Below are 12,500 nucleotides of genomic sequence, written 5' to 3'. Positions count from 1 at the left end.
CTCTTCTAGGAGAAGGACACTCAAAAATCAAACCATTGTTCTCTTATCTTGGATAGTGCCATAGCCTCTGTACCATGGTCTTCCACTGTCTTGGGTTTGAGTTCTCTTGCTTGAGGGTACACTCGGGCACACTATTCTATCTTATTTCTCTTCCTCTTATTTTGTTAAAGTTTTTATAGTTTATATAGGAGATAAATATTTTGAACTCGTTGCTCTTCTTAAAATATTTTCTTTTTTCTTTTTTTCCTTTCCTCACCGAGTTATTTTCCCTGTTGGAGCCCCTAGGCTTATAGCATCCTGCTTTTCCAATTAGGGTTGTAGCATAGCAAGTAATAATAATAATAATAATAATAATAATAATATATCTCACATATGCATATGTGCAAGAATATTATGCCTATCAGTACTACATTCCACAAAAGGTCATAAATATCCGCAGAAATTATCCTGGGTATATCTATAGCAACAAGGCACTAGAAGAGTTGGAAGACCCAGGCCTACATGGCTGAGGACTACGAAACGTGAAGTAGGAGATGAAGAATGGAGAAGTATTGATTTAAAAGCCCAAGACAGGGACGTCTGGCGAGATATAACCGAGGCCCTTTGCGTCAATAGGCGTAGGAGATGCTGTTGATGATGATGTAGCATTATCTAATTTTTATCCGTAGACTGATAAGTCTCGGGGATGCAAGATGAGCAAGATTGATTAGCTGGGGCATGACGGGTTAATTATGTCTGGCCCGTTTCTTATTTGTGGTTTTCTTCAATTTTTCTACTAATTTGCGGTTTAATTCTAGCATATCTCACTACAAAGCATAATGAACAGCTCTTTGCTACCCCAATGCCCATTAATAAATTCGTTATCTTCATAGAACGTTATCATAATTCCAGTAGATTGAGGCCAGGAGCACACTAGCGACTCTGTGGCGCCACAAAGCCACAGCATCGTGTGGCGGGGATGTGGTCTCCCATAGTAGGTTTCCATTGTTTTCAAGTTTTGCCGCGCAAACTAGCGACTGTGGCTCTCTGTCGCTCATACCCGCCACAGATGTGGCGTGGCTTTGAAAACAATGGAAACCTATGGGAGACCACATCCCCGCCACACGATGCTGTGGCTTTGTGGCGCCACAGGGTCGCTAGTGTGCTCCCAGCCTAAGATTATCAACATATACTGGAAAACAACTACAACAACAACTATAAATACAGCCGTTTGTAGTACACTATAGGACAAAAGCCTCAGACATATCAATTTTCATCTCCATGCTGGCCAGTGCGGATTGATGATGGTGGGAGATTTTCATCTGATCACTCACAACAACCAAAATTTCCAATTCACGAAATCGGTCACCGTTGTCACAGAGACTTCAAACTTGGTTTATATTTGACTATGAAAACAAACGCCAATTAATACATGTTAAGGTCAAAGTCGAGCAAAAGGTTGAGAAATAAGCTGCCGCAGTGGTCTGAGCTCTACTGAGTGCCCCTCTAGTTATAAGATACTATATACACGGATATGTTTGAATAAGAAAACCTTTTACTTATTCTCCAGTATTTAGTACATTGAAGCTTTTTTTTTTAGCATTTACGGTTAAATTAGGCTTTTTTTGGGGGGGGGGTAAAATGGCCTAACAACGCAAATGCTAAATTTCACAGTTTATCACTAAATTAACTATACAGAAGCATACTTGTTTCCTTCCTTTCAGAACAGGCCAAATTGCAATATTTCAAATATACCTATAAATAAGTGTATAACTGTAAATCTACTTCCGTTAGTAAATATAATGTATCGGAAACGACCCTGCCTGAAGATCTGTTGGTCGGGAGTTCAAGACCCGATCAAGCTCGATAGTTTCTAGCATGCCACTTCCCCATGTTTATGATCTATGGATGGGCCGGGGCGGAATGTCAGGGGGGGGGGGGACCTATAGGTCTACCTGCCGATTCAGAAGCTATTGCCTGGCCCTTCCTGGCCCTAGTTTGAAGGAGAATGGGCTTGGGTGCTGATCATCCTTTCCCTATAAAATAAAGAGCATACTTCTTTCCTGTCACGATGAGCGGCAGTGGGGAGAGGGTATAGTCATACCCTGGTGAGAATGGTTACCCATAGAGATACACTAGGAAACCACAATCTCCCACAAACTGCCGAACCAGCGGGTTGTAGTTAGGAAATGGGGAATGGTGGAGAAGGTTGAATCCGTGTGTGTATGTGTGTGTGCATAATTATCTGAATGTTTAGCCGTCATTTCATATGGGTCGCGTATATTAGTATGCATATGGCCAGTCTCTAGGACACTGCCCTCTCCCTTGCTCCTGCAATTCATGAGCTACCTTTAAACCTTAAAAACGGTACACTCTAAATGGTAACATAAAACCAATAAAATGAATGAATAAGGAAAGCGTTTCGCTATCGGTGCCCTTTTAGCTGGGAAAAATTTCCTGGTCGCTGATTGGTTGAACAAGATAATTCTAGCTAATCAGCGACCAGGAAACTTTTCCGAGCTAAAAGGGCACCGTTGCGAGTCTGTGCAAATATGCCTCGCTAAAAGAAATGGACTATAGTGACAGTATCAACTAAATTCCCCCTGCAATTTATTTTCCAAACAAATATAAGACTCGGTTGAAATCTAATTATGCAACAAGAAGCGGAATTACTAATCATCACATCACGATTACTTCCCCCAACATGGTATTTCTCTGATTCGTCTTGACGGATAAAAGATGGCCGGGTCCACCTTCATTATCATGACACAGAATGCCAATACAAAAGGCTCTCTCTCTCTCTCTCTCTCTCTCTCTCTCTCTCTCTCTCTCTCTCTCTCTCTCTCTCTCTCTCTCTCATATATATATATATATATATATAATATATATATATATATATATATATACATACATATATATATATATATATATATATATATATATATATACCAATCCACGGTGGCCAGCCTAGTAGTGAAAATAGCCAAACACCAGACATGACTAAGGACATGTAGACATGTCTGACGCCTTTGTCCTGCAGGGGACTAGAAACGGCTACATTTATAGTTGTTGTTCTTGTTGCATATACATATACTGTATATACATATATATATATATATATATATATATATATATATATATATATGTGTGTGATTACATGCATGCATATAAATACTGTATAAAAACTAGGACATCAAATATTACAGAATAATGACTGTCTAGAATGCGATTAGATTAGTATAATCATGAACAATTTTAAAATTGATAAAGAAAAAAAAAAAAAATAAAAAATAAAAAAAAAATTACCCCACCAGAAATTACTATTATGTCTTGGCGTTATGGAACAAAGGCCAAATTTCGCCCACTCAAGAGTTTGTGCTGAGGAATTAATTTTCAGATGGAGCTTAATTGGAAAATTCCTCCTCCCCCCCCCCCCTCCCTTGATATTTACAGCCTGTCAGTCGACCATTTAAGTAGATATAAGGGACTTCCTTCTTCCTGCACCAGTTAAAAGTTGAGTGTTGCAGTGACTACTGTCTCGTCTTTCCTCTGGAGCCACTTTCTCTCAAAGGGATTTGTTTTACTATTGAGATTACCAATCGTTTCCTGATGTAATTGAGGCCCATGTGTATAAGGTTGAAGCCAGGCTATAAAAAAAAAGAAAAAAAAAAGGCAGAGGAAATCCAAATACGAATAAAAATATTCAAAGTAGAAGGAATAAAAAGTTACAAATTATACATTGATATGTATGATAATAAAATATAACCCGCGTTTTACAATAAACAGGTTGCTCATCTGTATTCAAAATAAATCGTGAGAATACCAGTAAATCAAAATTCCACTACATAACTCGAAGTGCATTTGTATATTCGTTTTCTATTTGAAAAATCAAAAAATAAGTTTAGTAACAAAATACCAAGCAACATAATGTATTTGATAAATTGTAAGCGTGACACGACTGTAAAATCATTAACCCTTTCACCCCTAAAAGGACGTACCGGTACGTTCTTGCAAAACACTGTTAATTACATGTTTTTACATATTTTTGATAAACTTATGAGAAACTTCAGACATTTTCCAAAAGAATGAGACCAACCTGACCTCTCTATGACAAAAATTAAGGCTGTTAGAGCAATTTAAAAAATATATATATAGCAAAATGAGCTCGAAATTTAACCTTATGGTGGGGGGTAAAAGGGTTAAAACAATTCAACCATTTTTGAGGGAACAGGTATTATTTGGTCCTTCTAAACAAATCTACCCACTATATATGCCCAATCTAGATGGATGTCAGTCAATCATTCGTCTAAAGCAACAGCATTCAGTTGTTGTTTTGGTACAAAACTGAAGCCTATTAACCGAATTGTATTCATATCCAGTCCATCAATGCCTATTCATATACCGAAAGCGTCACTATGACGATATGTGCATTTTAAAACTTATCCTCAATGCAAAGTATGATGAAATTTGCATTTTATTGAAAGTATGATGAAATTTGCATTTTATTCAAAGTAGGATGAAATTTGCATTTTATTTAAAGTATGATGAAATTTGCATTTTATTCAAAATATGGTGAAATTTGCATTTTATTCAAAGTATGTTGAAATTTGCATTTTATTCAAAGTATGATGAAATTTACATTTTATTCAAAGTATGTTGAAATTTGCATTTTATTCAAAGTATGATGAAATTTGCATTTTATTCAAAGTATGATGAAATTTGTCTTTTATTCAAAGTATGATGAAATTTGCATTTTATTCAAAGTATGAAGAAATTTGTCTTTTATTCAAAGTATGATCAAATCTGCATTTTATTCATATGCTTCAGCAAAAAATGATGTAGGGAAAGAATCTGCATTCTGAATGTGAAATGCATGAAGAATAACCTAACGATTTGCATCTCCCAATGGTTTAAAGGTCACTCATGAATGGCAGAGGCAAGGGACAGTGACAATGCCTTTGAGGGACTGACCATATATACATATGACCAGTGACCCAGACCCTCTCCACCCAAGCTAGTACCAAGGGTCAGAGAATGGCTGCTAATGACTCGGCAGATAGACCTCTTAGGTTCCCCCAAAAGCCCCATCCTTAGCCTACAAGGATTGTGAGGTTCTGATACTACAAGTAACTATCGACCTTGAGTAGGTCTCGAACCCCAGTCCTGATCATCGGGCAGGGAATTTTCCAATAGGCTACCACAACACCAAGAGAAATAATAATAATAATAATAATAATAATAATAATAATAATAATAATAATAATAATAATAATAATAATAATGATGATGATGATGAATATACTGGAAGAATGGGGTTGCTATAGTCCATTTCTTTTAGCGAGGCATATTTGCACCGACTCGCAGCGGTGCCCTTTTAGCTCGGAAAAGTTTCCTGATCGCTGATTGGTTGGACAAGATCATTCTAACCAATCAGCGACCAGGAAACTTTTCCGAACTAAAAGGGCACCGTTGCGAGTCGGTGCAAATATGCCTCGCTAAAAGAAATGGACTATAGTGGGAAATACTGACGGTAATAATCAGTAACCCATTGGAAAGAGAAGATTATTATCAGAGCTGACGAATATTACTTGTAAGATCCAATACGCTCAGGGACATTAAAAAGATTATCTTATAAAATTACACAATTTCTGAAAGAATTACATTTAAAAGATGTAATAATATCACCACAGAAACGTTGTTCTCATAACGATCAATTATTCCACGTTATCACAGACGGGGAAAATCCCAGTGAGAAGCAATAAGACTATGAGGGTAAAGGAACGTTTTCACAATTTAATAATCGATGCACAGAAGCAGACATAATGATGTTATCACAGACAAATATTCCCTGATAACAACTAATACAGTTTGGTGCTGGGGCCGGTAAGGCCAGTTGGCCCCGAAGTACAACTGGGGGAACACCACAGAAGTTACACTATGAAGTAAAGTTAGAAGAGGTTGGACAGCACGATGGAAGGAAGGAAGCAAGAAACGGAGGTAAACTAGAAGGCTATAAAGCAAGAGTAGCTAAAGACCGAAGGAACGCTGCAAAGATCCATAAGTAATGCCTACAGTACACAGCGTGAGGTGCACTGAAGTCACTAGCCCCAGCGGGACAAGGAGATAAGGATAGCCACTGTCTAGAACTAGAAACCTCGTTGATAAGTATCCATTAAAAGGTTATCTTAAATGACTTCTAAATCCTCAACAGTCTGGAACAGTCTGCTCCCATCACCATTCCCACCCCTCCCCCTCCCCCAAAACCGAAGGGGTAGGAGGGAAAGGACATTAATGCGACTTGTCAGCATCCCTCCTTCCCTCCCACCTACATCCCCGCAGTCCCGATGCTTAAGCGAACATTACACTGGCCTCTCTACTACTGTTCCCTGAAACTAGGGGAATAAGAACCTTGGTTCCCTTCGGAAAAGAAGCGTCAGTCCTGTCATCGAAATGGAAGGAAGCTGTAAATAAGACAGCGTGAGATCTGCAAAAGATGAAAACTAGAAGGGATGTGGAGAAATGTCTCGCAAGACGGGGAGAGGGATGGGGTGTGGGGGGAAGAGAATGAGTTGTCTTAATTTAAGAGGAAATGAAGGCATGAGGCCAAGAGGAGGAGGAGGAGAACCGAGGGAGGAGGAGGAAAACGACAAGGAGGAAATGAAAGAGGAAAAGCGTGTTTTCCCTTTTAAAGTTGTAACTTAAAGGCGAAGTGGGCAGATGCCTTGATCCACACGTCCTTCCTCCGTCGATTCTTCCGCGAGGACGCCAGCGATCCCACAGACTCCGGGGGCTTTAAAGACGCATGAATGACAGGCTAGAGAGATGATGATGATGATGATGATGCACCACAGTGCCAACAAGAGCGAGGCCTCGTACGTGCAATGAAGAATGCCAGTACTGTCATTATTGCATAGGGAATCGCAGCACTGACTTCTGATATCGACACTTCTGGGATTTGACGTTTGATTAACGTGTACCGATTCAAACTTTCTGAAAGTAAATTTTGGTAATTTCATAATGACTTAAAATGCACACTAAACGTTTCATCGTATTGCTCACCGTCTTCATGCAATGGAGCTCTTAGCAGCATTTACGAACAATTACATGGTTTACCAAACAGCGAAGGTAATGAGGAATTATCGACAATTATATGGTTTGTCATACAACACAATATTTGACAGAATATTTCTTGTTTGAGCCTATAAATATTTGTAAAAAAAAAAAAAATTAAAAGTCCTTATTTTTGTCCATTACTATATAAATGAATCGAAACAAGAGTAAACGAATCGATGGTTTCACTTGTAACCCTTCTCTCTCTCTCTCTCTCTCTCTCTCTCTCTCTCTCTCTCTCTCTCTCTCTCTAAATTCCAAGCATTGCTTATACGTAAACATTATTTAGAAAGAATAATATCTGAGTACCCCTTTCGCTTATTTCAATTTTTCTCTTCCTTACTTATATATATATATATATATATATACATCAAAGTACATCTTTCAAAATACTCAATGATTCACTTAACATTTGATACCCTTGCTTTACATTATATAATATAATATATATATATATATATATATATATATATATATATATATATATATATACAATTATGACTCAAACACTGAGCGTCAATTTTAGGGTTTATTCATATTGGCACAAGATGTATAGACGATTGCAGGTGCGCTGTTTGCATTAAAGATCAGATGTTATTAAAGTTGCCGTCCTTTCAAGACTTACCTACCCTTCAAATACAATTAACCTCTACGATCACGGTAACACATTTCTCAGCATTTGAATCGCTGTGAGAACGAAACGGACTGATTTACAACCGGAAATATACACCAGTAATTATAGTAAGAGTATATTTGTAAAGGAAAAAATATAATTTCTAGGATAAATTTCAATGGTACGGATATATTTTTTTTTTAGCTTTTATTATGAAATACAATTACATTTTCTTAACATACATTTTTTTCCTTTTATAAAGAAATATTTCCTTAACTAACACAATTACTGACTCATCGGTTTAATGTCAAAGTGGCTGTGATAACAAAGGTCGTTGACACCACGTAAGAGACCGAAATTGAACTACCCCTGACGAAGGGGAAATTAGGAAGGAAACCTAATACTAAACACAGACAACGTACGAACGCTTTAAAGACCGCTCATGAATGGCAGAGGCAAGGGACAGTAACATTGCCCTAGCTAACACGATAATGCCCTAGAGACCGACCATATACATATAATCAGCGCCCAAGCAAGGACCAATGAGGACCAGGCATTCGTTGCTAATGACTCAGCAGGTAGACCTATAGGCTTCCCCAAACTCCCCACCCTTAGCTCACAAGGATGGTGAGCTTGCACACACTATAAGAAACTGTCGCGTTTGAGCGGGACTGTTTCCCGTCCGGCGATCGTCAGGCAGGGATGTTTCCAATAGGCCACCACAACCCTTTGAGGGAGTTTCAACATTGAGGAGGACAAAACTTATGACAACATCCAACCTCAAGAAAGTTGCATGAAGTTATTAATTTACGCCTTGTTCAAAGAGAATTATTTCCACCGCGCGGTTTGATACGCACTGACGCGATTTGCGACTGCACTTATCAAACCGCGCGGTGAAAACCGTCGTGTGTGAACAAGGCCAAAAGATGAAGTAAAGAATGAGGATGATGACATGAAAACTCCAAGAACCAAATAAATAATCAATGAGTAATCTATAAAAAAACAAATTATTTCACTCCAAAAAGTAATCAATTTATGTGAACTGGCGTCGCAAAGGATGTGGTTATCCGCAACATTCCACCAAAATGTTTGATGATCAGACCGGGACAGAGGTGCTAAAAGTATAGGCAGATGGAAGATGCCTTTCAGAAGATTAAAAATGATGAGAGAGTACAGGGAAAGAAGGAATAGACGAAGCAGTGGAGAGAGGAGAGAAGAGGCACCAAAAGCAGGAATAAGGTAAGAAATTGTCGCAATCTCCAGACGAGAGAAGAAGGAACCCTTGGAAGTTTATGGCCGAAGTTCCAGCTTCACTTTGGGCAATTGCCTACATCAATTTGGACTGAACATTCTAATTTCTCCAATTTCTCCATACTTCTAATGCATGAAAACTATATAGGCTCTCTAAAACATAATACTATTAGAAATATTGCTGCCTCAGTGGCGTTAATTTTGTAATTAACTTTTTCTATTGTTCTTATTATCTTTTTCTCTTCATTTGTACAATCTGCCAGTAACTGGGAAAGGAACATAATATGAAGGTGATGAAGACCATATCATTCACAATTAGTCACAATTAGTGTTGTGATATATTAAAGACTAATTGTGAATGATATGGTCTTCATCACCTTCCTATTGATATGTTCCTTTCCCAGTTACTGGGGGATTGTACAAATGAAGAGAAAAAACAATTAGTGTTGTGATATATTAAAGACTAATTGTGAATGATATGGTCTTCATCACCTTCCTATTGATATGTTCCTTTCCCAGTTACTGGCGGATAGTACAAATGAAGAGAAAAAGATAATAAGAACAATAGAAAAAGTTAACTAATTGTGAATGATATGGTCTTCATCACGTTCCTATTGATATGTCCCTTTCCCAGTTACTGGCGGATTGCACAAATGAAGAGAAAAAGATAATAAGAACAATAGAAAAAGTTAATTACAAAATTAACGCCACTGAGGCAGCAATCACTTTCAATAAAACCTGCTTAAAGGAGGGTTTACTCCCGAAATATACTATTAGAAATAGTAATATTAGTCGTATCTCTAAATTGAGGATATAAGAATGCCATTAGTCTTCAATATTATTAGTATTTAATGAGACGATAGAACATTATTTATATTTGCATCTTGTATATTATCCAAAGGATTCTTCATAAAAGGAAAAATGCAAAACTAAATCTTTAATCATCTCGTAAAACTCATTCGTCTGAAAGCAGCGGCATTCAAGCTTGTCTCAAAATGGTTATCTCTTTCTATGTAGAGCAGTGGATAGGCTACACTCACTTCTGAATAGGCTACATATATTAATGAATAAGCTACACGCACTTCTGAATAGGCTACATATATTAATGAATAAGCTACACTCACTTCTGAATAGGCTACACATATTAATGAATAAGCTACACTCACTTCTGAATAGGCTACATATATTAATGAATAAGCTACACTCACTTCTGAATAGGCTACATATATTAATGAATAAGCTACACTCACTTCTGAATAGGCTGCATATATTAATGAATAAGCTACACTCACTTCTGAATAGGCTACATATATTAATGAATAAGCTACACTCACTTCTGAATAGGCTACATATATTAATGAATAAGCTACACTCACTTCTGAATAGGCTGCATATATTAATGAATAAGCTACACTCACTTCTGAATAGGCTACACATATTAATGAATAAGCTAACACTTCTGAATAGGCTACATATATTAATGAATAAGCTACACTCACTTCTGAATAGGCTACATATATTAATGAATAAGCTACACTCACTTCTGAATAGGCTACATATATTAATGAATAAGCTACACTCACTTCTGAATAGGCTGCATATATTAATGAATAAGCTACACTCACTTCTGAATAGGCTACACATATTAATGAATAAGCTAACACTTCTGAATAGGCTACATATATTAATGAATAAGCTACACTCACTTCTGAATAGGCTACATATATTAATGAATAAGCTACACTCACTTCTGAATAGGCTACATATATTAATGAATAAGCTACACTCACTTCTGAATAGGCTGCATATATTAATGAATAAGCTACACTCACTTCTGAATAGGCTACACATATTAATGAATAAGCTAACACTTCTGAATAGGCTAAACATAATGATGAATAGGCTACACGCACTTCTGAATAGGCTGCATATATTAATGAATAAGCTACACTCACTTCTGAATACGCTACACATATTAATGAATAAGCTAACACTTCTGAATAGGCTAAACATAATGATGAATAGGCTACACTCACTTCTGAATAGGCTGCATATATTAATGAATAAGCTACACTCACTTCTGAATAGGCTGCACATATTGATGAATAAGCTACACTCACTTCTGAATAGGCTACACATATTAATGAGTAAGCTACAATCCCTTTTGAATACGCTTCACATATTAATGAGTAAGCTACACTCACTTTTTAATAGGCTACACATATTAATGAATAGGCTACACATATTAATGAATAGGCTACACGCACTTCTGAATAGGCTGCATATATTAATGAATAAGCTAACACTTCTGAATAGGCTAAACATATTAATGAATACGCTACACTCACTTCTGAATAAGATAAACATATTAATGAAAAAGCAATACTCACTTCTGAATAGGCTACACATATTAATGAATAAGCTACATTCACTTCTGAATAGGCAACACATATAAATGAATATCTATACTGTACATTAATATATATCACTATCAATATCTATCTATCTATCAATATATATATATATATATATATATATATATATATATATATGCTATACGATCATTCAAAATTAAGCTTTACCAATATATAAATATGCATTCATTATATTAGCAAGAACAAAGTAAGGTTAGCCATCAATTACCTTAACTTGCTAATGAAAGTAACTAAAAAAATTAATTCAGACAAAAAAACCTGATCCAATTTAATAGCTACACTATTCGGAAATTGTTCCGATTTCATGGCGATAAAAAATGAGTAAAAATGTACAGAAATATTCATCCACTTTAACTGTAACGACCAAGAGAAAATGCACAGTAAAAACACGAAAATAAACTACCCACTTTACTGACAACGACGGTCCAATTAGGAACTGCAGACATCACAGGAACTTTTCATAACATCTCCATGTGAAGAACGTTAAAAATATGAGAGAGAGAGAGAGAGAGAGAGAGAGAGAGAGAGAGAGAGAGAGAGAGAGAGAGAGAGAGAGAGAGAGAGAGATATGAATTTTGACTTCCATGCTAAGCAGATTTGGAATTAAAGCTGTCAACTTGTAATAATTATTTCATGCTACTTTAACATTAATGTGTTAGCTAATTTATGCAAAGCTTCCCTTGGTCTTTTAGAAATAAAGTCCGCACTTTAGAGAATATTTAATCATCAATCACCAGAGTGTAATCCGCTCTTCCACATTCTTCAATGCATGGCCTTTATATTCATTGCATTCACGGTATTGTCATTGTACATATCCGTGATATTCATGACAAGGTAAAAGACTAATAACACTAGATAGAGTCTTGAATGCAAACAACCGAAACCTTACTACTACTACTACTACTACTACTACTACTACTACTACTACTACTACTACTACAAACTCCTTCAAAGACCTTCTACGGAAGCAACGGATATAACACATGGCAACCAGCATCCCTCTTCCAGAACCCTCATCTTCAGCATCTCTGCAATGAGAGAACCTCAACCTCGGCCAGCTTCCAGAACAAACAAAACCAAGTCTAGGCAAAACAAATCAGGACCTTCCACCT

The sequence above is a fragment of the Palaemon carinicauda genome, chromosome 7 (assembly GCF_036898095.1).
Source record: "Palaemon carinicauda isolate YSFRI2023 chromosome 7, ASM3689809v2, whole genome shotgun sequence".
Taxonomy (NCBI): Eukaryota; Metazoa; Arthropoda; class Malacostraca; order Decapoda; family Palaemonidae; genus Palaemon; species Palaemon carinicauda.
Note: the sequence above shows the minus strand (reverse complement) of the source record.